This window comes from Pongo pygmaeus, chromosome 14 (genome assembly GCF_028885625.2).
Source record: "Pongo pygmaeus isolate AG05252 chromosome 14, NHGRI_mPonPyg2-v2.0_pri, whole genome shotgun sequence".
In the NCBI taxonomy this organism is placed as follows: Eukaryota; Metazoa; Chordata; class Mammalia; order Primates; family Hominidae; genus Pongo; species Pongo pygmaeus.
The window spans coordinates 90,294,594-90,322,009 of NC_072387.2; the positions used below are offsets into that span (position 1 = coordinate 90,294,594).

The window sequence follows — 27,416 nt, forward strand, 5'->3', positions numbered from 1 at the left end:
ATCACTGGCTATCAGAGAAATGCAAATCAAAACCACAATGAGATACCATCTTACACCAGTTAGAATGGCAATCATTAAAAAGTCAGGAAACAACAGGTGCTAGAGAGGATGTGGAGAAATGGGAACACTTTTACACTGTTGGTGGGACTGTAAACTAGTTCAACCATTGTGGAAGTCAGTGTGGCGATTCCTCAGGGATCTAGAACTAGAAATACCATTTGACCCAGCCATCCCATTACTGGGTATATACCCAAAGGACTATAAATCATGCTGCTATAAAGACACATGCGCACGTATGTTTATTGCGGCACTATTCACAATAGCAAAGACTTGGAACCAACACAAATGTCCAACAATGATAGACTGGATTAAGAAAACGTGGCACATATACACCATGGAATACTATGCAGCCATAAAAAATGATGAGTTCATGTCCTTTGTAGGGACATGGATGAAATTGGAAATCATCATTCTCAGTAAACTATCGCAAGAACGAAAAACCAAACACCGCATATTCTCACTCATAGGTGGGAATTGAACAATGAGAACACATGGACACAGGAAGGGGAACATCACACTCTGGGGACTGTTGTGGGGTGGGGGGAGGGGGGAGGGATAGCTTTAGGAGATATACCTAATGCTAAATGACGAGTTAATGGGTGCAGCACACCAGCATGGCACATGTATACGTATGTAGCTAACCTGCACATTGTGCACATGTACCCTAAAACTTTAATAATAATAAAATTAAATTAAAAAAAAGAAAAGAAAAAATACATCCTAGGTATAAAGGCAAACTGGAAAAAAAAATAAAAAAATAAAAAATACTGTATATCTAACATGATTAGTAGGAAGATTAGAGAAAAAATAAAACAAAATTTGAGGCTAAACTTGTAGATAAATATCTAAAATTATGCTGCAAAACTTACTTCATAGGAAAATGATTTCTGGGGCTTCCTCTCAAAAGTAAATGTCAAGAAATCAACTTACCACAATCTTCTATTATTACTACCAGTACCAATGTCACCTATGGATGGCAAATCTAACCTTACTACCTCTACTTTCAAGTCTGGAATTCCATATTTCAGGTTTACAGAATGGAAGATGGCATATGATATGATTAATAAACCTTTGAAACATGAGCAAATACTTCAAAGATGGTTAGGAAAAATAATCTTTCGCCACCCTAGTCCCCAGAGCCCACTCACAATTCTCATTTATAAAGTTAAAAATTGTACTGGGTTCTTGTATTTCCTTCTATAATTTTGTATACAATTAAACACATTTTAAAACATAGTTAGGGTCATATCGTTAAAAAATAAAAGATAGTTTTGCCCATAAATACACCAAATTTACCCTACAGATGATCCACTCTATTTTTCTATAAGTAAATAGGATTTCCTTATCATACATGTATTCTTAATTTAGTCCAAAAGTTGTAGAATTTAAGGCTATGACAGAAATAGAGAACTAGTTATCACCTAGAGATCCTATATTTTAAACCAGTGATAATACGCAATTGGACTTGATGGTGTTTCCCTTTTGTAAGAGTAGGAACATATTTTCAACTGTCTGAAACTTGAAAATATTATGTTATAAAACGAAGGGAGCACATAACTATTGAGAAATCAAAAGAATGGGCTATAATGGGTACTTGTCATATTTTGGCCAGCTAAGTTCTGAACTACCTTCCTGTTTAGAGAAATCATTTATTACGTTGGTTTTAGTGAGTGGAGAGAGCATAATCCTTCCTCTTACTCCCTGGAGCTATGCTTTAGAAACATAACTTAGGCTCAGCCAATCATTTGCTCCTGATGTGACTTAGAAATTTGAGAGTGCTTAAAAGACATAGGAAAATTTGGAATTTATTCACAGTGACAGAGATGGAGTTGGGATGTTGTTGATCACAGCAGGAAATGTCATCATAAGAATTTTGTAAATGAAGATTTAATAAGTTCATGTGGATAAACCACTTAGAACACTGCCTTCCACAGAGCAGATCCGAGGTAAGTGTTTATTATTAATAAGTGAAATAATATTTCAGGTTTTACCAAAACTACAATTAAAAGCATTTTACCAGCCTAGGGATTCAAATTTGAAATCTCTCCTTATTACAGTAATTTTATGCCTTTGTAGCTTAGTTTGTATTTCCTTGCATGTGAAATAAATATTTTATTAAATTGGATGTTCACATTAACCAAATGAGTCAAAGTGTAACTACCCTTCAGTAATTTACTCTTGTGAAGGTCACCACATGATTTATCACTTTGGACGTTTTGTGAGTTTTGAAGGTAGACTTGCAATAATGAACAGAGCACTAGTGCAAAACATAGACAACTTTGCTCCATTAATCATCTCACTGGGAAGAAAATAAGAGCTGGTGTGTGGTTCTTAATAACCACAAAGCCAAATGCAATAAGTCTGGTTACCCAGATGTAGCTGATCTGTTCAATTTATTTCACCACATTTAGCTCCTGACCTAATTGGAGTCAGTTCTGGAATATTGTGCAATGCCTTAGGATGTCCAGGTTGGGGAGTGCTGGTCGCATAGTACACACCATCTACTGCTTTGCATTTTGTTTCTAGGATTTCTGGAATTCAGTGTATTTGAGTACTGCCAAAGTGTGTCCTCAATTAAGATAAATATATTTTATTCTTTCTCTCTCTCTCTCTTTCTCTTTCTTTGTCTCTCTTTTCCTCTCTCTCTATGTGAATGGTAAAATGTTGTTTTTTTTTTTTTTACTTTTTCTTATATGTATTTTATATATATATTATTTCAACAGCTTTTGAGTACAAGTGGTTTTTGGTTACATGGATGAATTTTATAGTGGTGAAGTCGGAGACTGTAGTGCACCTGTCACCTGAGTAGTGTACATTGTACCCAATATGTAGTTTTTTTATCCATTATACCACTCTGTATGCCTTCATGTATCCATGGCTTAGCTCCCCATTATAAATGAGAACATACAATATTTGATTTTCCAATCCTGAATTATTCCACTTAGAATGATGGGTTCCAGCTCCATCCAGGTTGCTGCAAAAGACATGATTTTATTCTTTTTTATGACTGAGTAGTATTCCATGATGTATATATACCACATTTTCTTTATCCAATCAGTTGATGGACACTTAGGTTGGTTCCGTGTCTTTGCATATGTGAAGTATGCTGAGATAAACATGTGTGCAGGTGGCTTTTTATATAACTTCTTTTCATTTGGGTAGATACCCAATAGTGGGATTGCTGGATTGAATGATCTACTATTAGTTCTTTGAGAAATCTGCATATTGTTTTCCATAGTGATTGTACTAATATACATTCCCACCAACAGTATATAACTGTTCCCTTTTCACCACATTCATGCCAAACTTCATTATTTTTGAAGTTTTATTAATGGTAATTCTGGCTGGAGTAAGGTAGTATGTCATTTTGGTTTTAATTTGCATATTTCCCTGATGATTAGTGATGATGAGTATTTTTTCATATGGTTGTTGGCCATTTGTATATTTTCTTTTGAGAAGCATCTATTCATGCCATTTGTCCACTTTTTGATGAAGTTATTTTTTTTCTTGCTGATTTGTTTGAATTTCTTGTAGGTTATGAATATTAGTTCTCTGTTGGTTGTATAGTTTGAAAATATTTGCTACCATTCTGTGGGTTGCCTGTTTACTCTGATGATTATTTATTTTGCTGTGCAGAAGTTTTTTAGTTTAATTAGGTCCCATTTATTTTTGTTTTTGTTGCATTTGGTTTTGGGATCTTAGTAACACATTCTTTGCCTACACCAGTGCCCAAAAGTGTTTTTCCTACATTCTCTGCTAGACTTATTATGGTTTTGGGTCTTAGAGTTAAGTCTTTGATTCATACGGTGTTGACATTTTTAGATGGTGAGAGATAGGGATTGAATTTCATTCTTCTACATGTGGCTATCTTGTTTTCCCAGCACTATTTATTAAACAGGTTGTCCTTTCCACAGGTTATGTTTTTGTATGCTTTGTCAAAGATCAGTTGGCTTTAAGTATTTGGCTTTTTTCTGGGTTCTCTATTCTGTTCCATTGGTCTATATATATACTTTTATGCCAGTGCCATGCTGTTTTGGTTACAACAGCCTTGTAGTATAATTTGAAGTCAGGTAATGTGATGCCTCCACATTTGTTCTTTTTGCTTAGGAATGATTCAGCTATTGGGGCTCTTTTTTTGATTCCATATGAATTTTAGGATTTTTTTTCTAATTCTGCGAAAAATGATGTTGATATATTGAGAGGAAATGCATTAAATATGTACATTGCTTTTGGCAGTAAGGTCATTTTCATGATATTGATTCTTGTGGTCCATGAGCATAGAATACATTTCCATTTCTTTGTGTCATCTATGATTTCTTTCAGCAGTGTTTTGTAGCTGATCTTACAGAGATCTTTTACCTCCCTTGTTATGTGTATTTGTAGGTATCATTTCTTTTGCAGCTATTGTAAAAGGGATTGGGTTGTTGATTTGATTCTCAGGTTGGTTGTTGGTGAATAGCAGTAATAACTGATTTGTATACATTGATTTTGTCACGTGAGACTTTACTGAATTCATTTATCTAATCCAGTAGTCTTTTGGTGGAGTCTTCAGGATTTTCTAGGTGTATGACTGTATCATCAGCAAACTGGGATAGTTTGACTTCCTCTTTTCCAATTTGGGTACACTTTATTTCTTTCTCTTGACTAATCTCTCTTACTAGGACTTCCAGTCATATGTTGAATAGAAGCAGTGAAAGTGGGCATTCTTGTCTTATTCCAGTTCTTAGAAGGGATGCTTTCAACTTTTCTTCATTTTGTATGATGTTAGCTATGGGTTTGTTTTATACAGCTTTATTATTTTGAGGTATGTTTCTTCTATGCCGAGTTTTTTGAGGGTTTTTATCAGAAAGGGATGTTGGATTTTATTGAATGCTTTTTCTGGGTCAATTGAGATGATGATGTTATTTTTGTTTTTAATTCCGTTAATGTGATGAATCACATTTATCGACTTTTGTATGTTGAACCATCCTGAGATGACAACCACTTGATTATGGTGAATTATCTTTTTGATGCCCTAGTATTTTGTTGAGGGTTTTTGTATCTATGTTCATCAGGGACACTGGTCTGTAGTTTTATTGTTGTTGTTGTTATGTCCTTTCCTGGCTTGGGTACCAGGGTAACATTGGGTTCATAGAATAAATTGGGGAGGAGTCCCTCTTTCTCAATATTTGGAAATCGTTTCAGTAGATTTGGTACTATTTCTTCTTTGAATGTCTGGTAGAATTTGGCTGTTGTTCCATTTGGCTCTGGCCTTTTTATTTTTGGAAATGTTTATATTAATGATTCAATCTCACTGATTGTTACTGGTCTGTTCAGGATTTCTATTTCTTCCTGATTCGAGCTGTGAGGCTTGAATGTTTCCAGGAATGTATCCATTTCCTATAAAATTTTGATTTGTATGCATAGAGGAGGTCATGGTGGACTTGAATGACCTTTTGTATTTCTGTAGTATCAGTTGTAATGTCTCCATTTTTTTTCTGATTGTGCTAATTTGAAACTTCTCTCTTTTTATTTTTTTTTTGGTTTATTTACATAATGGTATATTGACTTTATTTACCTTTTCAAAGAACCAAATTTTTGCTTTATTGTTCTTTTGTACTTTTTTGGTTTGGTTTCATTTAGTTCTGCTCTAATGTTTGTTATTACTTTTCGTTTGCTAGCTATGAGTTTGGTTTGTTCTTGTTTCTCTCATTTCTTGAGGTATGATGCTAAGTTGTCGATTTGTGAGCTTTCAGACTTTTTGATGTAGGCATTAAGCACTATACACTTTTCTCTTAGCGCTGCTTTTGCTGTATACCAGAGGTGTTTATAACTTGTGTCACTACTATCATTCATTTCAAAGAATTTTTAAATTTCCATTTTTGAGTTCATTTTTAACCTAAAAATCATTCAAGAGCATATTGTTTAATTTCTGTGTATTTGTATAGTTTTGAGCATTCCTTTTGGAGTTGATTTCTAGTTTTATTCCACTGTGGTCTGAGAAAATAGTTGATATAATTTTGATTTTAAAAAATTCTTGAAACTTCTTTTGTAGCCTATAGTATGTTCTATCTTGAAGAATGTTCCATGTGCTGATGGGAAGAATGTATATTCTGCAATTCATAAGTAGAATGTTCTGTGAATACCTGTTAGGTCAATTTGTTCTAGATTGCAGTTTAAGTCCAGTGTTTCTTTGTAGATTTTCTGCCTTGATTATCTGTCGAGTGCTGTTGGTGAAGTGTTGAAGTCCCCCATTATTATTGTGTTACTGTCTATCTCTTCATGTAGGTCTAGTAGCAATTGCTTTATGAGTCTGGGATCTCCAGAGTTAAGTGCATATATATTTAGGATTGTAATATCTTCTTGCTGAATTGATCCTTTTATCATTATACAATGACCTTCTTTGTCTTTTTTTACTATTGTTCCTTTAAAGTCTGTTTTATCTGATATATGAATAGCTACGCCTGCTGACTTTTGGCTTCCATGTGTGTGAAATATCTTTTTCTTTTTCCATGCCATTACCTTGAATCTAAAATAATTGTTATGTGTTAGGTGTGTCTCCTGAAGACAGAAAATGTTTGGTTTGTAATTTTTTATCCATTCTGGAAATATGTATCTTTTAAATGGAGCATTTAGACCATTTACATTCAATGTTAATATTGAGATGTGAGGTACTGTTCCACTCATCATGTTGGTTGTTATCTAGGTATTTTGTTCTCTTCATTTTGTTATTATTTTATAGGACCTGTGAGTTTCATGCTTTTAAGAGGTTCTATTCTGGTGCATATCAACCTTCTGTTTCAAGCTTTAAAACTCCTTTTAATATTTCTTGTAGGGCTGATATAGTAGTGACAAATTTCTTCAGCATTTGCTTGTCTGAAAAACAATGTATTTTTTTCTTCTTTTATGAAATTAGTTTTGCTGGATACAAAATTCTTGGTTGGCAGTTATGCTGTTTAAGAAAGCTAAAGATAGGACCACAATCTCTTCTGGCTGATAAAGTTTCTGCTGAGTACTTTTTTATATTTATGAAAGAAAATAATACATTACCATTAGATGAATTCTAAAATTTGTCTCAATTTTTATACTAAAGAGTATACTCTTTGTTTTATAGATGAAGAAGCTGAAATCTAAAATTGGTAGTGACTTGTCCAAGGTCAGATGCATAATAAATGGCAGAAATGTACTAAAATCTAGATTTTGATGCCATAGCTAATGTGCCTTTCACAATAGTTACTCACTTTGTTGCCTCGTAACAGCGGACACTTTGTAGCTCATCACAACAAAGAGTAATTTGAAAATCCTTGGATTTCCAATTCTATTTTTTGACTCCAATAGCAATAAAAACTGATATCATTTTATAGTAAAAAACACTATAGACAAAGTTCATTGAGCCCTGATAGCTCCTATTTGTCAATTTTAATGTAGATTTATTATGCATATGATTGCCCTAATGAATATCTGTTCATCGTTGTCAAAGCCACATAATGAAGAGCCTGTAATGATTTGGACATTAAGCTGAGTCTATGTTCAATGAACATGTCTAATTCATGTTAATACATACAGCATCAGTAGAGTTGGAGCCATGGATTTTCAATAAAGCATGAACTAAAGCCAGTATTTAAATTTTTAAACATAATTTGTTTATGTAATTGTATAATGTGCCTTTTTCTTATAAATGATAACTATTAACTTCTTCGTTTTTTGAATATGTATCTAAAAAAGCATTTGCCACATGCAAGACAGGATTTGTAAGAATAATATTATTAAATATTATTCTAAAGTTATTTTTTACTACTCTTCCCAGTTTAGGGATATAGTGAGTACTAATTTTTTTCCTGTAAATTTTGTTTTCGCATTTTGGGATATTTCTACTCACAAGTATTTACTTCAATAATTATGTCCTTATGTATTTTCTGTTAGTTTTCTGTGACTCAACTTTTTAAATTTCTAAACTTAAGAACATTTTGAGAAAACCACAATTTTCCATTTTATAAAGATAAGCACCTGCTTGTTTGTAAGCTTATGAAAATCTTATACGAAACTTTTTGCTTGGCAGAGATGTGGAGCAAGATGGCTAGTAGAATCCTTGACTGATCATTGTCCCTGTGGGAATACTACATTGAACAATCCCCACACACACAAAAAAGCACTTTCATAGGAACCAGAAATCAGGTGAGTAGTCAATACCTGGTTTTAACTTCATATCACTGATATAGTCACTTAAAAGAGTAAGAAAGAGAGTCTTGACTTACCAGTACCAATCCTTTCCTATCCCCCTGGCAGTGGTTGGTTGTTGTGGAGACAGAATCTTTGTACTTGGGGAAGGGAGAGCACAATGATGGTGGGATTTTGGCATTGAAACTCAGAGTTGCCCTGTCAGAACAGTACTACCAGGCAGAATTCAGTTGTCTCCCACAGAAGGAGCATTTAGACCAGTCCTAGCCAAAAGGGAATCATCCAACTCAGTGGTCAGAATTGATTTCTGGAAAGCCTTGCCACAATGTGCTAAAGTGTGCTGTTGATCCTAAATAAACTTGCCAGGCAGTCTATGCCACAAGGTCTGCAATTCCTGGGAAAGTCCAGGTGCTGAGCTGGGCTCAGAGCCAGTGGTCTTGTGGGGCACATAACCCATTAAGACACCATTGGGACAGACAAGGGAGTTCTTGCACCACCCATAACCCAACCCAAGGCAGTGCTGCTTGCAGCTCCAGGAGCTACTCTTTCCTTCTGCTTGAGGAACAGAGAAAGGAGAGTAAAGAGGGCTTTGTCTTACAACTTAGAAATCAGCTCAACCACAGTAGGATAGGATACCAGGCAGAGTCCTGAGGCCCCGATTCTAGACCCTAGTTTATTGGCAATATTTTTATACACACACTGGGTCAGAAGGAAATCTGCTGCCTTGAAGGGAAGTACCCATCCCTGGCAGCATCATTGCTTACTAACTAAAGAGATTTTGGGCCCCGAATAATCAGCAGCAGTACCCAGGAAGTACTCATAGTCGTACTTGAGTGAGACTAAGAGAGATGCCAGATTCAGATGTGACACAGAACATTTTCAGCTGTAATGGCTATGGGGAGAGACGCCTGCTTGAGAAAAGAGGAGCAAGAGTAAAGGGGAATTTGTCTTGAAGCTTAGGTATCAGCTTGGCGACAGTGGGGTAGAGCAAAAAGAGAACTCTTGGGGTCTCTGATTCCAGGCCTTAGCTCTTGAGTGGCCTTTCTGGGCCACCTTGGACCAGAAGGGAGCCCACTGCCCTAAAAGGAGAGTACAAGGCCTGGCAACATTCACCATAAGCTTAACGAAGAGCCCTATGGCCTTCAGTGGACATTGGTGTTAGCCAGGAATACTCACCATAGCTCAGGGGCACTGGTGGTCATGGAGAGACTCCTCTGCTTGTGAAAGCAGAGGGAAGAGTTGGAAGGAATTTGTCTTATGGCTTGGATGCCAGCTCAGCTGCAGTAGAATAGAGTGCCAGGTAGAGTCCTAAGATTTCTGACTGCAGGCCCTGGCTCCCAGATGGCATCTCTGGACCTGCCCAGTGTCAGGGAGAACTTGTCACCCTGAAGGAAAGGATACGAGCCTGGCTAGCTTTGCCACTTGGTGATTATAGCTCCCTCAGGCCTTGAACAAACATAAGTGGTAGTGAGGCAGTGATTACTGCAGACCTTAGGCAAGAACTTGTGCTGTGCTGGCTTCAGTTCTGACCCAGCATAGTCCTAGTGGTGGTGGTCACAGGAGTGCTTATGATACAACTCCACCAGCTCCAGGCAGCTCACCACAGACAGAGGACTCAATTTTTTTTTTTTCTTTTTTTTTGTGTGTGTGTGTGGGAGAAAGTAAAGGAAGAGAACAAAAGTTTCTACCTGGAATTCAGAGAAATTGTTTGGATCATATCCATGACCACAAAGGCAATACCTCTACGGGTCTGCAAGATCCACAGTGTTACTGGCCTTGGGGTAATTCTGGGCTTTCTCTAATGCAAAAATGGCTTCAGTGACCAAAAACTTAGATCACAAAACCCAAATCACTCTGAATACCTGGAAAACCTTTTCAAGAAAGGAAGGCATAAACAATCCCAGACAATGAAGACTACAATAAATATAATAGCTATACTTATATCAGACAAAATAGATTTCAGGACAAAAACTATGAAAAGAGACAAAGAAGACAATGATGTAATGATAAAAGCGGTCAATTTAGCAACAGGATATAATAATTTTAAATATATATACACCCAACACTGGAACACCCAGATAGATAAAGCAGATATCAGAGCTAAAGAGACAGATAGGCCCTAATACAATAATAGCCAGAGACTTCAACACCCTACTTCAGCACTGACGATTATCCAGACAGAAAATCAATAAAGAAACACTGGACTTAATCTGCACTATTGACCAAATGGACCTAATAGATATTTACAGAACATTTCACTCGATGGCTACAGAATATGCATTCTTGTCCTCAGCACATGGATCATTCTCAAGGATAGACCATAAGTTAGGCCACAAAACAAGTATTAAAATATTCAAAAAAAATTAAAATTATATTAAGTATCTTCTCTGACCACAATGGAATAAAACTGGAAATCAGCCAAAAGAGGAATTTCAGAAATTATGAAAAATTTGAAAATTAAATAATACACTCCTGAATGACCAGTGTGTCAATGAAGAAATTACAAACAAAATGTAAAAAATTTCTTGAAACAAATAATAATGGAAATAACATCCTAAAACCTGGGTGATACAGTGACAGCACTAAGATGAAAGTTTATAGTTATAAGCACCTACATCTAAAAAGTAGAAAAGTTTCAAATAACATATTAATGCATCATAAAGAGCTACTAGAAATCAGAAGGAAACTAAACTCAAAATTAGTAGAAGCAAATAAATAATAAAGATCAGAGAAGATAATCAAATTGAAATGAAGAAAACAGTAAGAAAGCTCAATGAAATGGAAAGTTGGATTTTCAAAAGATAAACGAAGCTGACAAACATTTAGTCAGGCTCTATTAGTTCATTCTTGAATTGCTGTAAAATAAACCTGAGATTGGGTAATTTACTTAAAAAAGAGGTTTAATTGGCTAACATTTCATAGGCTGTATAGGAAGCATGATGCTGGCCATCTGTTTGGCTTCTGAGGAGGCCTCAGAAAACTTACAATTACGGAGGAAGGTGAAGAGGAATCAGGCTTGTCTTACATGGCCAGAGCAGGAGAAGGAGAGAGAGTAGGGAGGTGCCACACACTTTCAAAGAAGCAGGTGTCATGAGAACTCACTGAATATACAGTAACAAGGGGGGATGGTGCTAAACCATTTATGAGAACTCTACCCTCATTATACAATCTCCACCTCCAACACTGGGGATTACAATTAGACATGAGATTTCGACAGAGACACAGATCAAAACAATATCATTCACCTCTGGCCCTTCCCAAATCTCATGATCTCATGTTTTGTTCATATTGCAAAATACAATCATGCCTTCCCAACATTCCCCTGAAGTCTTAACTCATGCCAGCATTAATTAAAAGTCAAAATTACCAAATCTCATCTGAGACAAGGCAAGTCTCTCCTGACTATGGGCCTGTAAAATCAGAAACAAGTTAGTTACTTCCATGATAAAATGGAGGTACAGGCATTGGGTAAATACTTGTGTTCCAAAAGGGGAAATTGGCCAAAAGAAAGGAGAAACAGGCCTCATACGAGTTTGAAATCCAGCAGGGTGGTCATTACATCTTAAAGCTCCAAAATAATCTCCTTTGACTTCATGTCTCACATACAGGGAATACTGATGCAAAGAATGGGCTCCCAAGGCCTGGGACAGCCATGCCCCTGTGGTTTTGCAGGTGCCAGCCCCTGTGGCTGCTCTCATGAGCTATCATCGAGTGCCTGCAGCTTTTCCAGGCTCATGGTGCAAACTGACAGTGAATCTACCATTCTGGGGTCTGGAGGATGGTGGTTCTCTTCTCACAGCTCCACTGGGCAAGTGACCCAATGGGGCCTCTGTATGGGGTCTCCAACTGCACATTTTTCCTCCACACTGTCCTATTAGTGCTTCTCAATGAGGGTTCCACCCCTATAGCAGGCTTCTGCCTGGACATCCATCCTTTTTCATACATCCTTTCAAATCTAGGCAGGCTCCAAAGCCTCAACTCCTGCACTCTGTGCACCTGCAGGCTTAACACCACATGGAATCCTCCATAGATTATGACTTGCACCCTTTGAAGCATCACCCCAAGGTATAGCTGGGCCCCTTTTAGCCAGGGCTGGAGCTGATGAAGCTGGAAAGCAGAGTGCAGCATCTTGAGGCTACACAAGACAGCAGGGCCTTAGGCCTGGCCCACAAAACTATTCTCTCCTAGGCTTCTGGGCCTGTAATGGGAGGAGCTGCTGCAAAGGTCTCTGAAATGCCTTTGAGGACTTCTTCCCATTGTCTTGGCTGTCAGCATTTGCCTTCCTTTTAGTTATGCAAATTTCTTTAGCCTTCTTGAATTCCTCCCTAGAAAATAGATTTTTATGTTCTACTACATCTCCTGGCTGCAAATTTTCCGAACTTTTATGCTCTGTTTCCCTTTTATTTTTATTTTTTTATTATACTTTAAGTTCTAGGGTACATGTGCACAACGTCCCTTTTAAACATAAAAGTTCCAGTTTCAAGTGAATTCTTTGCTCATGCATATGAAGATAGGTCGTTAGAAGCAGCCAGGCCACATTTTGAACACTTTGCTGCATAGAAATTTCTTCCACCAGGTAGTCTAAATTGTTATCTAAAGTTCAAAGTTCCACAGACCCCTAGGGCAGGGGCAAAATGCCTCTAGGCTCTTTGCACAACAAAAGTAACTTTTGCTCTAGTTCCCAAAATGTTTCTCATTCCTGTGTGAGACCTCCTCTGCCCAGACTTTATTGTCCACATTACTATCAGCATTTCTGTCACAACCATTTAACGAATCACTAAGGTTCCAAAATTTCCCTCATCTTCCTATCTTCTTCTGAGCCCTCCAACTCTCCCAACTTCTGCCCATTAACCTGTTCCAAAGCTGCTTCCACATTTTCAGGTATATTTATAGCAACATTCCACTTCTCAGTACCAATTTTCCATATTAATTAATTCTCACAATGCTATAAGGAAATACCTGAGACTGGGTAACTTATAAAGAAAAGAGGTTTAATTGGTTCATGGTTTCACAGGACTTACAGGAAGCATGATGCTGGCCATCTGTTTGGTTTTGGAGGAGGCCTCAGGAAATTTACAATCATGGCAGAAGGTGAAGGGGAGACAGGCTTGTCTTATATGGCCAGAGCAGGAAGAGGAGAGTGTGGAGGTGCTACCACCTTTTACACAAGATCTCATGCGAGCTCACTCACTGTATAGTATCAAGGGGGAGTGGTGCTAAACTATTTATGAGAACTCTGCCCCTACCAGGTCCCACCTCCAACATTGGGGGATATAATTTGACATAAGATTTGTGTGGAGATGCATATTGATACCATATCACAGGCTAAGAAAAAAAGAAAATTTAAATAAATAAAATAAGAGAAGACAAAGGAGATATTACAACTGATACCACAGAAATTCAAAGGATCGTTAGAGGCTACTATGTGCAACTATATGCCCATAAGTTAGAAAACACAGAAGAAATTGATAAATTCCTAAACAAACACAACCTACCAACATTGAACCATGAAGGAATTTAAAACCTGAAAAAATCAATAACAAGAGTTTGAAGCCATAATAGAAGGTCTTTCAACAAAGGAAAGCCTGGGACCCAATGGATTCACTGCTGAATTTTACTAAACATTTAAAGAAGAACTATAAAAATCCTACCCAAACTATTCTGAAAAATAGAGGAGGGAATACTTCCAAACTCATTCTAAAAGCCCAGTATTACCCTGATACCAAAACCAGACAAGAACATATCAAAAAAAGAAAACTATAGGACAATACCTTTGATGAACATTGATGCAAAATTTATCAACAAAATACTAACAAACTGAATTCAACAGCAAAGTGAAAAGATTATTCATCATGACAAAGCAGAATTTATCCCAGGGATATATTAAATTAGCCATATGTATATATATGTAGTATTTTGTAGTTGATTTCTTGCACACAGTTGATGTTTGTTATAGTCTGCTCTCATAGACTATAGCTACCTGAGACTACCTGAGACTGGGACATTTATGAAGAAAAGAGGTTTAATTGACTCAGAATGCTGCAGGCTGTATAGAAGGCATGGTTGGGATGGCCTCAGGAAACCTACAATCATGGTGGAAGGGTGAAGGGGAAGCAAGCACTTTCTTTATATGGCAGAGCAGGAGGAAGAGAGCAAAGGGGAAAGTGCTATGCACTTCTAAACAACAGATCTCATGAGAACTCACTATTATGAGAACATCAAGGGGAAAATTTGTCCCCATGATGCAATCACCTCCCACAAGGTTCCTCCTCCAACACACGGGAATTACAATTCAACATGAGATTTGGGTGGGGACACAAATCCAAACCATATCATTCCACCCCTGACCTTTCTAAATCTCATGTCCTTCTCATATTTCAGAACACAATCATGACTTCTCAACAGTCCTCCAAAGTCTTAGCTCATTCCAGGAGCTAAGTCCAAGGTCTCATCTAAGACGAGGCAAGTCCCTTCTGTCTGTGAGCCTGTAAAATAAAAAACCAAGTTAGATACTTCCAAGATACAATGTGGATACAGGTAAATTCTCCCATTTCAAAATGAAAAAATTAGCCAAAATAAAGGGGCTACAGGCTCCATGCAAATCCAAAACCCAGTAGGACAGTCAGTAAATCTTAAAGCTCCAGAATAATCTTCTCTGGCTCTATGTCTCACATCCAGGCCACACTAATGTGAGGGGTGGGTACCCAAGGCCTTGGGAAGCCCCTCCCCTGTGGCTCTGCAGGGTACAGCCTCCATGGCTGTTTTCACTGGTTGTCCTTGAGTGCCTGTGGCTTTTCCAGGTGCATAGTGCAAGCTGTCAGTGGAGCTACCATTCTGGGGTCTGGAGGATGGTGGTCCTCTTATGACAGCTCCACTAAGCAGTGCCCCAGTGAGGACGCTTTGTGGAGTCTCCAGCCCCACATTTCCCCTCTGCACTGCCATAGTAGAGGTTCTTCATGAGTGCTCTGCCCCTGTAGCAGACTTCTGCCTGGACATCCAGGCATTTCCATGCATCCTCTGAAACCTATGCACAGGCTCCCAGGCCTCAATTCTTGTGTCTGTGGACCCACAGGCCCAAGACCATGTGCAAGCCACCAGGGCTTGGGGCTTGAACCCTCTCAAGCAATGGCCCAAGCTGTACTTTGGTGCCACCCCCTCACTTTTTTTTGAGATGGAGTTTTGTTCTTGTTGCCCAGGCTGGAGTGCAATGGCACCATCTCAGCTCACTGCAACCTCTGCCACCTGGGTTCAAGTGATTCTCCCACCTCAGCCTCCTGGCTGGGATTACAGGCGCCTGCCACCATGCCCAGCTAATTTTTTTTGTATTTTTAGTAGAGATGGGGTTTCACCATGTTGGCCAGGCTGTTCTCAACACCTGAACTCAGGTAATCCATCTGCTTTGGCCTCCCAAAGTGCTGGGATTACAGGTGTGAGCCACCGTGCCCAGCCCTACTTTGGCCCCTTTTAGCCATGGCATCTGGAACTGGAGCAGATAGGACATAGGGTACCATGTCCCAAGGCTGCATAGAACAGTAGGACTCTGGGTCTGGCCTATGAAACCATTTTTTCCTCCTAGGCTTCCAGGTCTGTGATGGGAGGGGTTGCTGTGAAGGTCTCTGAAACACCTCGGAGGCATTTTCCCCATTGTCTTGGCTATTAACATTTGGCTCTTCTTTACTCATGAAACTTTCTGCAGCCTTGAATTCCCACCAGGAAAAGGGTTTTTATTTTCTACCACATGGCCAGGCTGCAAATTTTCTAAACTTTTATGCTCTGCTTTTCTTTTAAATATATGTTCCAGTTTCAGACCATCCTCTTAGGAACGCCTATGAGCATACCCTGTTAGAAGCAGCCAGGCTACATCTTGAACACTTTACTGCTTAGAAATTTCTTCCACCAGGTACCCTCAATTATCTCACTCAAGTTCAAAGTTCCACAGATCTCTAGAGCAGGGGCACAATGCCACCAGTCTCTTTGCTAAAGCATAGCAAGAGTGGCCTTTATACAGGTTCCCAATAAATTCTTCATCTCCATCTGAGACTACCTTAGTCTGAACTTCACTATTCATATCACTATCAGTATTTTGGTCACAACCATCCAAAAAGTCTCTTGGAAGTTCCAAACTTTTCCTCATCTTCCTGTCTTCTTGTGATCCCTCCAAATGATTCTAACCTCTGCTCATTACCCAGTTCTGCTGTTGCTTCCACATTTTCAGTTATCTTTATAGAAATGCTTCACTTCTGGTACCAATTTTCTGTATTGGTCCATTCTCACGCTGTTATAAGGAAACACCTGAGACTGAGTAATTTATAAAGAAAAGAGGTTTAATTGTCTCACTGTTCAGGCTGTACAGGAAGCATGGCTGGGAGACCTCAGGAAACTTACAATCAGAGTGGAAGAGAGTAAAGGGGGAGGTGATACACACCTTTAATCAACCAGATCTCATGAGACCTTGCTCAGTATCACAGGAACAAGAAGCATGATATCCTCCCCTGTGATCCAATCACCTCCTACCACGTCCCTCCCCCAACATTGGGGATTACAATTCAACATGAGATTTGGGTGGAGACATAAAGCCAAACCATATCAGTGTTCAATAGGTGTTTATTGTTTTATTAATATACCTTTGCTCCTTTACCTACTTTGATAAATAAGTGGTGTCAGACTCTACTTAATTGCTCAAGAAAAAATATGTTGCTTGATACATATTTCTGCCATAATTTTATGGCCTCCTCATATGTAAGTAATCATTAAATCCTATGAATTCTAGTTCTTAAAATATTTCTTGAACCTTCTTATTCTCTACACCCCAACCACTAGCACCTTCATCCAAGTCTCCCTCTTCTCTTTTGTGGACAGTAGCCTCATGAGTGATCTCTCAGTACTTAAGGTCAGACTGATATTTTAAAAATAAAAATGTGGCTATCTTCCTAGTCCTTTACTTGACATCTCAAATTATTTTCTTCCCTTAAAAAAAAATTCTTCAATACGAACATGGCTTAGAAACTCTTTAAGGTCATACTTCTGCTTATCATCTCTTAAACCACTCCCCCCTAGGTACTTATCCCCCTTCTTATTGTCATATGAGGATACTCACACATACTCTTCTTTCTGTCTGTATTCTTGATCTTCCTCTAATTCCCTCTCATGTATAGCTTTTCCTTTAGGTAATTTTCATTGCTACTTTTTTACTCAGTCTTTAAACTAATTAACTCTCATTTTCATTGCATTTTATCACTTCTCTTTCTGATATTGATAGCACTTACATTAATTGCTTAATGTGTGCCTTCATATTAGACCGTAATCTTTAAGAATTCAGGAACCACTCTGTTCTTCCCATTGCTATGCCCCTAGGTCTGTCACAGAGTAGGTGGATGAGCATGAGTTAAATGGTACTTTTCAAGGATTGGTTAAAATAAAGTGAAAAGTTACATTGAGGGTTTTAAGAACTATTTGAAAAAGACAAAAGAGCAGCTAGTATAAACAAGTTTCTTAAGGATACTGGATAACTTTCTAAAGGATACTGGGCAATGAATGGGATTTTATCTTGAATCATGTGTAGGGGTAAAAAATTTTTTTTCTTTTAAAGAAAAATGACAGCTTGATCATATATAAGGAAGAAAAAAGATTATTCAATTAACTAGATTGAAATAAAGATTTAAGAAAGAAAAGATATAATTGAAGTAGTATCTTACTAAGAAAGGCAAGGAGATAATAATTTACTGTCATCACTTTCATCATCATTATTATCATTATTAGAATAAACAGGCTCAAAACAGGGTCATTATTAGAATAAACAGAATGAAGTCTTTGGGTTTCCAAATAGTCATAGCAATAGTTTGTTAAACGTATATTATCTGACAAAACTTGCTAATTATTCTTTACTACTGTATGAAGTAGAAATTTTTACCTCCATTTTAGCGATGTTGGCATTGAGACTGCAAAACGAGAAAATTCGTCAAGGTCATGCTGTGTCAACACAAATTATATAAACTTGGTTGTCCTGACTCCAAACCCAAAGCACCAGAGCAAGATGCTGTTTCTCTGGAAAAAAAAAAATCTTCAAGACAATGCAAAAGCAAAGACAGCGAAATGCACAGATTTTTTTATTCTTTTGAGTCAGAGAGGAGGACAATTGTGTAAACTTGGGATGGTTTTAATTTTCTCAGTAGGAGGTGAGGTTATGTGCTAAGAGGGAGGAAGGAGGGCTGGTATTAGGGACTTGAGCACAACAGAAACATTTGAAACAGCTGCAGGGAGGAATGCAATGGTTAGTCAACAAGTGATAAATAAAAGAATTTCTGAGATACAATGAGGGTCCAGCTGAGGTCAGTTGAATCAGTCACTATTGTTTGGTAATTTGATTCAGTTTGTGAATATGGGGAGAGGAATTGGGCAATAGGAGTTACTGAAATGTGAGGATTGGTAAAGTGGAAATCACAGAGGAACAGAGAGGAGGGAGAATTCGTGGGTTGTAAGTGCATTAGTGACCTGATTGATTTTGTGAGTCTTGGCAGAGGGAAGAGGAAGGGTGTGACTCAGAGTTGAGAAGAGCAAATTAGTAAACTACTGCAGATCATGATAGAATTGATAGATCACAAAGAAAGGAAGACATGGAAGAGCAAGACGTTGCTTCCTTAACCAGAGCAAGACTTTGCTTCCCTGGGGGAAAAAAAAAAATTCTTCAAGACAATGCAAAAGCAAAGAAGGAGAAATGCACAGATTTTTTTTTCTTTTGAGTCAGAGAGGAGGACAATTTTGTAAACTTAGATTGGGATACTATACAGAATTCTCATAAGATATCATGAGTTTGGTGCTTTTATTTCCATTTTATACATGAGGAAACTAAAAGTTAGGTAAATTAAATGCCTAGCAGAGAATTTTAATCCTCCTGGTTGTGAAAGAGAAAAGATTCAGGGACAGACAATTGGGTAGCAGGGACTATGCTCGTATCCAATGAGCCTACTGACTTTGACGAAGACCAAGGTACCCTTTTGTAACATGTGTTTAAGTGGTTTATGTCGTTAAATTACTTTATTTAAGATCCATTAGTAAGAAAAGATACATATTTTCTTATATATAATTCTTATGAAATCCAAGTGTACTACTTCACACATTTCAGGTCATGCAAGCTTTCTCAGGAAGGTACACACCTGTTAATTGTTACTAACACCCTCAGACATATTTTATTGGTTAGGCTATAGTGCTGTTGATTTTTAGTTCTTGCAGCTGGATGAAGCTGCACATTTTTGAATGCCTGAAATTTGACCTAAATGGTGTTGACATTACAGTGACTGTGAGTGATGGAAAAGGAAACAAAAAATCTTGGATTTTTTTCCTCTACAGAGACCTCTTCTCCTCAAATTAATAACAACAACAGACTTAGAAAATATCTCTTGAATTGCAGACTGCAGCCAGCAGTACAGCTGCGTAGTTATGAGATGCTCATGGGGACTCCTGCCTTTCAGGCTAAATCTTTCTACTCATAAAAGTACCCCTGTTGTTTTGTTATAGTGTCCTCTATGCTTGTTATTTTATTTATTTTATAAAAGTTAAGTGTTGTGTAGAATATCTCCAATGCCTAACATGCACAACTTTAGGAATCTACATTTATTTTGTTGTGATTTTAAAGAAACAGAAATGGGAAAATATAATTGAATTCAATAAATATCTATTGACAAATACATTAATAAGTGAAGCACTAGGTTTCTAGAAAGATTCCATAGCGATTGCAGCATAGTCTCTGTTCTCAGAAATGGTGGGTTTAGGGATATAGATAGGCATTTAGAGCAATGATTATAATGTGAATCATGAGGCTGCTTTTTGTGAAAAGCTTTTGAGAAAGGTTTTAGTAATATAAAGAAAGGAGAGATGGTTTGTGATTGTCATTGAACTTATTATTAAGGATACGTAAGATAGATTTTGATAGGTAGGTATAAGAACGAAAAGCAATCCAGGTAGACAGCATCTCAGTATCACAGGTAGCAAGCAAGAAAGTGAAGAGAATTTTCATGAAGTAATTGAGACTGCTCTGAGTAGTAGCCCACGTTATATTCAAAGAAACATGAATCGAGGGAAAAAAAGTTGCAGGAAACCAAAGAATGGTCAATTGAGGCCATGTTAGGCATCTCTGTAATACATAGTTAAGGAGCAGGAACAGCATTCTGCAGTCAGTGATGGACAGTGAAAGATTTATGAGCAACTGAGTCATGTAATGAGGTATACTTCTTTATTTTTAAAGCTCTTTATTGAAGCATGATTGAAATATAAAATGCTGTCGATATTTCATATATATATACAACTTGATATGTTCGAAAATAAGTAAGCACCTGTGAAACACTGCCACAATCAATGTAATAAATGTACCCATTACCTCCAAAAGCTTCCTTTGGTCTGCCCCTCATTTTCAGTTGAGTTTTTTTTTCATTTGTGGTAAGAGCACTTAAGATGAGATTTATCCTCTTAGTAAATGTTAAGTATACAATACTTAAGCCAGAGGTTAATCATAGGTCCTACATTGTACAGTCTATCTTCCAAACTTATTCATCTTGCTTATCTGAAACGTTGTAACCTTTGATCAACACCTTCTCATTTCCACCTACCTCAGTGCCTGGCAACCACCATTCTACTCTCTGCTTCTATGAGTCTGGCTATTTTAAAATTCCACATATGACTGAGATAATGCAGAATTTGTCTTTCTGTTCCTGGCATAATGTCCACGAGGTCCATCTCTGTTAAATAATTGATCCTATTTAACGAAAAAGATTCTGAATGAAGGAAAAAGAAGCGAGATGGTCTAGTCACCTTGTCACTTCTCTTTCTGGCAATAAAGCAGACCTGGTACCTGACTGACTTTCCCACTAGCAGCAACGCAAAAGCTGGTGTGTGTGAGTGTGTGTGTGTGCGTGTGTGTGTGAGTGCGCGCATGTGTATCAGAGATACTAAATCTGTTTATCCTTCATCACTGATGGGACAAGACAGAACTAATCCCACAGAGAATAAAAATGAAATGAAGAATATCTAGAAGCTATAAAACCATCCAAGTTTGCTTTTGTGTTCATGGTTACTGAAAAAAAAAGCCTAAATAACTCGAATTTCTGCTCCGACAGATGTTTGGGAATGAGAGTAGGGAGATAAAGTCTATAAAAGCTGAGGAGACCAAATAAGAGATTCCTCATGTAAAGCTGGAAAATGATTTTTATTGGCATTATGAAGATAAAAGGGAATAAAACTAAGCAGAAAGTTACAGCAAAACCAAACAAATAATATAACAGCTAAAACCTCTGTTAAACTTGATATGGAGGAAAGAAAAACAGTCAACCTCACTTCATGTTGTGTTAATACAGGTATCTCTATGGTAAGAAAAACTTAGTCACTCAAGAGATTTTAGGTTGATGGTTTCTTCTGGCAACAAGTGGTCCTAACTTTAAGGAAATAATTCTAACATATAAAAAATTTTTTAAAATAATTTTACTCCCAAATCAGGCATAACTTTGATAAAATGACCAGGGCAGGTTAAGAAAAAAACATCTTTCTTATAAAAAAAAGTCTTAAGCCAAATAATATCAAAGAAAAGTAGCACTGTCTAAAAAAATAATGATTCAGAATGAGCCAATTGCATTTACCCCAGAAATGAAAGCATGAATTAATGCAGGAGATACTTTGTTATTACAAAGGTTGGGTATTCACTGATTTATGTATGCATGCATTCCTTCATATCAGTGTCTATATCCATACAGATATTATATAGACATTGAGTACCTCTTACCTTTAAGATACTGTGTGAAATATTTTATCATATATAAAAATGGATGATTGGACTCTATACTAAAAGATGTTATATAATCTAGTAGCAGGAAAAAAAATTGATTAGTGTAATTCACCATGCATGTTAGGGGTATTTATTGTTTCATGATACTTAATTTATCCTTATTCCATATATATATATGTGCAATTTTTATCTAAACATAGGCATTCCAAGAAATACTTTTTTTAAAAAATGTGGGCATGTGCTTTCCAAGAATGGTACACTACATTCCTCAGACTTGTTTGCAAATACGTGCTGCCATGGGACTGAATTCTGGCCAAAAGGCTGTGAAACAGAATGATGTATGTAACTGTCAGTTCTCTTAAATGGTAAGAAGCTTACCTGATTTCGTTCTGTTTTCAATTCGTGCTTATAGAAATGTTGAAATTATGTATAATACCCTTAGAAACAATATAAATATGAAGCCACAACAACACAGAAGGAGTCTGGAGTACGTTCTGTACAAGACTTGCACTCTTCATACTGGCCTATTAAATAAAACTAAACTTTGATCTTGAACCCATTCTTACTTGAGATTCTTTTATGGTTGTTGAATCTGTATCCTAATATGCCATATTAAAGGAAAATCCATACAATAATTTCAGTAGATAAAGAAAAAGTATTTAGAATGTTTCACTAAAAAATTATCGAATTGGGAATGGAAGAAAATTTTATAACCCAGTAAAAGGCATAAAAGCATCTGCAACATCCATGATCATATTATAATTAAGATGAAATGATGTTAGCATCCTCATTAAGAATTTGATGGATTAAAGATCATCATAAATTGTTAGTCATCCTTCCTATTAAGAGCTGGTTCTTTCTTCTTGCCTTGAATCTCATTAGGCTCTGTGAAGAATATGCCAGAAGTGATGCTGCACCAGCTTCTGAGCCTAGGCCTTAAGAAATTAGCAGTTTCCACTTCCTGTTTCTTGCAGTGCTTTCTTTCCGAGTCCTGGTCATCAGATAAAATGTTTAAGGACACTGAAGACAGCTTACTGGGAAAACCATGTGTAGGTACTCACATTGAGTCTCATATAAGCCCAGATGTTCATTCATTGCTAGCAAAACTCCAGGCATGTGAAGGAAGCCATTATGGACATTCCAGACTAGCCCATCTAATAGCTGAATATTAATGAGTGGCCACAAATGAAAACACATAGGGCCAAGAATCACATAGTCAAGTCCTCAATATACTCTTAACAAGAATAGAGGCCAGGCACGGTGGCTCACACCTGTAATCCCAGCACTTTGGGAGGCCGAAGCGGGTGGATCAATAGGTCAGGAGATCGAGACCATCCTGGCTAACACGGTGAAACCCCGTCTCTACAAAATAATACAAAAATATTAGCCCAGTGTGCTGGCGGGCGCCTGTAGTCCCAGCTATTCGGGAGGCTGAGGCAGGAGAATGGCGTGAACCTGGGAGGTGGAGTTTGCAGTGAGCAGAGATCACGCCATAGCACTCCAGCCTGGGTGACAGAGCGAGACTCCATCTCAAAAAAAAAAAAAAAAAAAAAAAAACAGAATAGAAAAAAAGTGCCTTTACTTGCCAAATTTTTTTTTTTTTAATTCACAGATTTTATTGGTTATCACTGTTTTAGATTCATGGGAAAATGGAGCAGATAGTATGAAGAGTTCCCATATATTTCCTTTTCCGTATGCTTAATGTAGCACATTTGTTGTAATTAATGAATCCATTATTAACTAAAATCTTTGTGTTGTACAATTAAATGGACTTTGACAAATGCATAATGCCATGTATTCACAATGGCATTCTATATGAAAGTATCATATAGAATCGTTTTACTGTCCTAAAAATTCCATCAATTTCCACTCCCCTCCCCACAACTCTTAGCACCCCCACTAATCTTTTTGCTACCTCTACAGTTTTTGCCTTTTCCAGAGTGTCATAACATTGGAGAAATGCAGTATATAGTATTTTCAGATTGGCTTCTTTTACTTAGCAATATGCATTTACGTTTTCTCCAGTGTTTTCATGGATTGAAAGCTCATTGACATGATTTGTCTGTGTCCCCACCCAAAATTAAACTTGAATTGTATCTCCCAGAATTCCCACATGTTGTGGGAGGGGCCCAGGGGAAGGTAATTGTATCATGGAGGTTGGTCTTTCCTGTGCTATTCTTGTGATAGTTAATAAGTCTCATGAGATCTGATGGGTTTATCAGGGGTTTCCGCTTTTGTTTCTTCCTCATATTTTCTTGCTGCTGCCATGTAAGAAGTGCTTTTTGCCTCCCACCATGATTCTGAGGCCTCCCTAGCCACGCAGAACTGTAAATCCGATTAAACCACTTCATTTTCCCACTCTTGGGTATGCCTTTATCTTCAGTGTGAAAACGGACTAATACACTTATATCTTTTAATCACTGAATAATATTCCATTTTAAGATTGTACCACAGTTCAGCCATTCACCTATTGAAGGACATCTTGTTTGCTTCCCGATTATGGTGCTTATTAATAAAGCTGCTATAAGTTGTGTGAAGGTTTTTGTGAGAACCTAAGTTTTCAACTCAATTAGGTAAATACCTAGGGCATAATTATTTAATCCTGTACTATAACTATGCTTAGCTATGGAAGAAACTGCCAAAGTGTCTTGCAAAGGAACTGAAGCATTTTGAATTCTCACCAACAATGAAAAATAGTTCTGGTTGCTCTGCATCTTCACTAAAATTTGATATTGTTACTTTAATTTTTTGCCATTTTAATATATGTGTAGTGGTATTTCATTGTTTTAATGTACAATTTGCCAATGACATGAAGTTGAGCATCTCTTCATGTTTGCTACATATGTATCTTCCTTTGTGAGGTGTTTGTTCAGATCTTTTGCCCATACTTAGACTGAGTTTTTTGTTTTCTTACCATTAAGTTTTGAGAGTTATTTGTATACTTGGATGCAAGCCCTTTATTAGATTAGTTTTGCAAATAATATTTCACATTCTGCAGCTTGCTTTTTAATTCTCCTAACAGCATTTTTTTTCAGAGAAAAAACATTAATAAAGTTCAAATGGTCAATTTACATTTTTCTGTGGTCCATTTTGAATCTTTCTTGTTGGGAAGTATAAAGACTACATCTAAATTCTTTTTTTTCCCTTTTTTGTCAGTAGATGTCCAATTGTTCCAACATTGTGTGTTGAACATACAATTCTTTCTTCATTGAATTTGTGTGTTGGTCAACAATCAGTTGATTATATTTGTGTGGGTCTATTTCTTGGTTCTATATTCTGTTCCACTAATCCACTTATACACTTATTAGCCAATATCATGATGTTTTGACTATTATAGCTTTATACTAAGTCTTGAAGTTGGTTAGTTCCGTCCTCTGACACTGTTCATCAGTATTATGTTGGCTATTCTACTTCTTCTGCCTTTCCATATAAACCTTAGTGCAGCTTGTCAATATCCACTAAGTACCTTGCTAGAAATTTGAATGGGATGGCATTGACTCTACAGATCATTTTGTGAAAAACTGACATCTTAACAGTATCAGGTCTTGGTATCCACAAGTGTGTACTATCTCTCTATTTATTTAGATTCTTCATTCATTTGATCAATTTTGTAGTTTCTTCAAAAAGATCCTGTACATATTTGTAAGATTTATTCCCAAATGTATCTTTTGTGTGTGTGTGTGTGTGTGTGTGTGTGTGCGCGCTAATGAAAATGGTATTGTGTTTTTAATTTAAATTCTAATTGTTCATTGCTGGTATATAGACAATCGATTGACTTTTGTGTAATAACCGTGGATCCTGTGACTGTGCTATATTTGTTTATTAATTCCAGATTGATTCTTTGGGATTTTCTGTATAGACAATCATGTCATTTGTGAATAAAGGCAGTTTTTCTCTTATTTCATAATTTGTATATCTTTATTTCTATTTTTTATATTAGTGCACTGGCTAGGACCTCTGGTACAATATTGAAAAGAAATGGTGAGGAGACAGTCTTTCTTGATCTCCATTTTAGGGTAAAAGCATCTAATTTCTTGCTGTTATGTGTAATGTTTGGTGTAGGTATTTTTTGTAGGGTTTTTTTTTTTTTTACTTTAAGAAAATTCTCCTCTATTTGTAGTTTGTGAAGTTTTTCCCTCTCTTTTTAATTGACAAGTAATAATTGTACATATTTATAGTGTACAAGATTTTGTCTTGATTCATGTATACATTGTGGAATGGCCAAATCAAGCTATTTAACATATATATTACTTCTCATGACATTTTTGTGTGTGTGTGGTGAGAACACTTAAAACCTATTCTCTTAGCAATTTTCAAGTATATAATATTTGTTATTAATTTAGTCTCTATAATGTACAATAGGTCTCTTGAACTGAAATTATTTTGTCCTTTGAACAGTATCTCCCCAACATCTCCTGTTTCTAACATTTGGTAACCACCATTTACACTCCATATGTAAGAGACATCATACATTATTTATCTTTATGTGCTTGAGTTATTTCACTTAACCCAGCATCCTCCAAAAGGCACAAAGGGCAGGATTGCTTTTCATTTCTTTCTTTCTTTTTTTTTTTCTTTTTTGAGACAGAGTCTTGCTCTGTTGCCCAGGCTGGAGTGCAGTAGGGTCATCATAGCTTACTGCAACCTCTAACTCCTGGGCTTAAGCAATCCACCTACCTTGGCCTACCAAAGTACTGGAATTACAGGTGTGCACCACCACATCTGGCCAGCATTTCCTTCTTTTTGAAAGCTAAATATTATTTCTTTGTGTGTGTATATCACATTTTAAAATCCATTCATCCATTCATGAATATCCAGGTTGATTCTATTTTTTGGCTATTATGAATAGTACTGCAGTCAACATGAGAGTGTAACTGTATCTTTGACATACTGATTTCATATCCTTTAGACATTTATTCAGTAGTGGGATTGCTCTATCATATAGTAGCTCCATTTTTAATTGTTTTGAGGAATCTCTATACTGTTCTCCATAATGGCTGTACAAAACATTTCCACGGTATGCAGATTATTTTTTTCACATTATCACCAACACTTACTGTCTTTCATCTTTTTGATAATAGCCATTCAAATAGATGTGAAGTAATATGACCTTGTAGTTTGGATTTGTATTACCCTGCTGATTAGTTATGTTACCTGTTAGCCATTTGTATGTACTCCTTTGAGAAATGTCTATTCAGGTACTTTGTCCATTTTTAAAAATTGGGAACTTATTTTCTTACTACTAAAGTGTTTGAGTTCTTTATGTATTCTGAATATTAATACCTTATCAGTTGTATGATTTGCAAATATATTCTTCCATTCTGTAGGTTGTCTGTTCATCCTGTTGATTGTTTCCTTTGCAGTGAAGTGTTTTAGTTTGATGTAATCTAATTTATCTATTTTTGCTTTTGTTGCCTGCGTTTTAGGG

General features: G+C 36.9%; 1 long non-coding RNA gene across 1 annotated transcript; it reads left to right on the forward strand.

Annotated features, from left to right (window-relative positions):
* The first annotated feature begins 1,875 nt into the window (after positions 1-1,875).
* LOC134738035 (uncharacterized) lies at positions 1,876-14,903 on the forward strand. Its single transcript, XR_010123506.1, has 3 exons — positions 1,876-2,006; positions 8,099-8,214; positions 14,599-14,903. It is a non-coding gene; the product is annotated as an uncharacterized LOC134738035 (long non-coding RNA).
* The last annotated feature ends 12,513 nt before the right edge of the window (positions 14,904-27,416 follow it).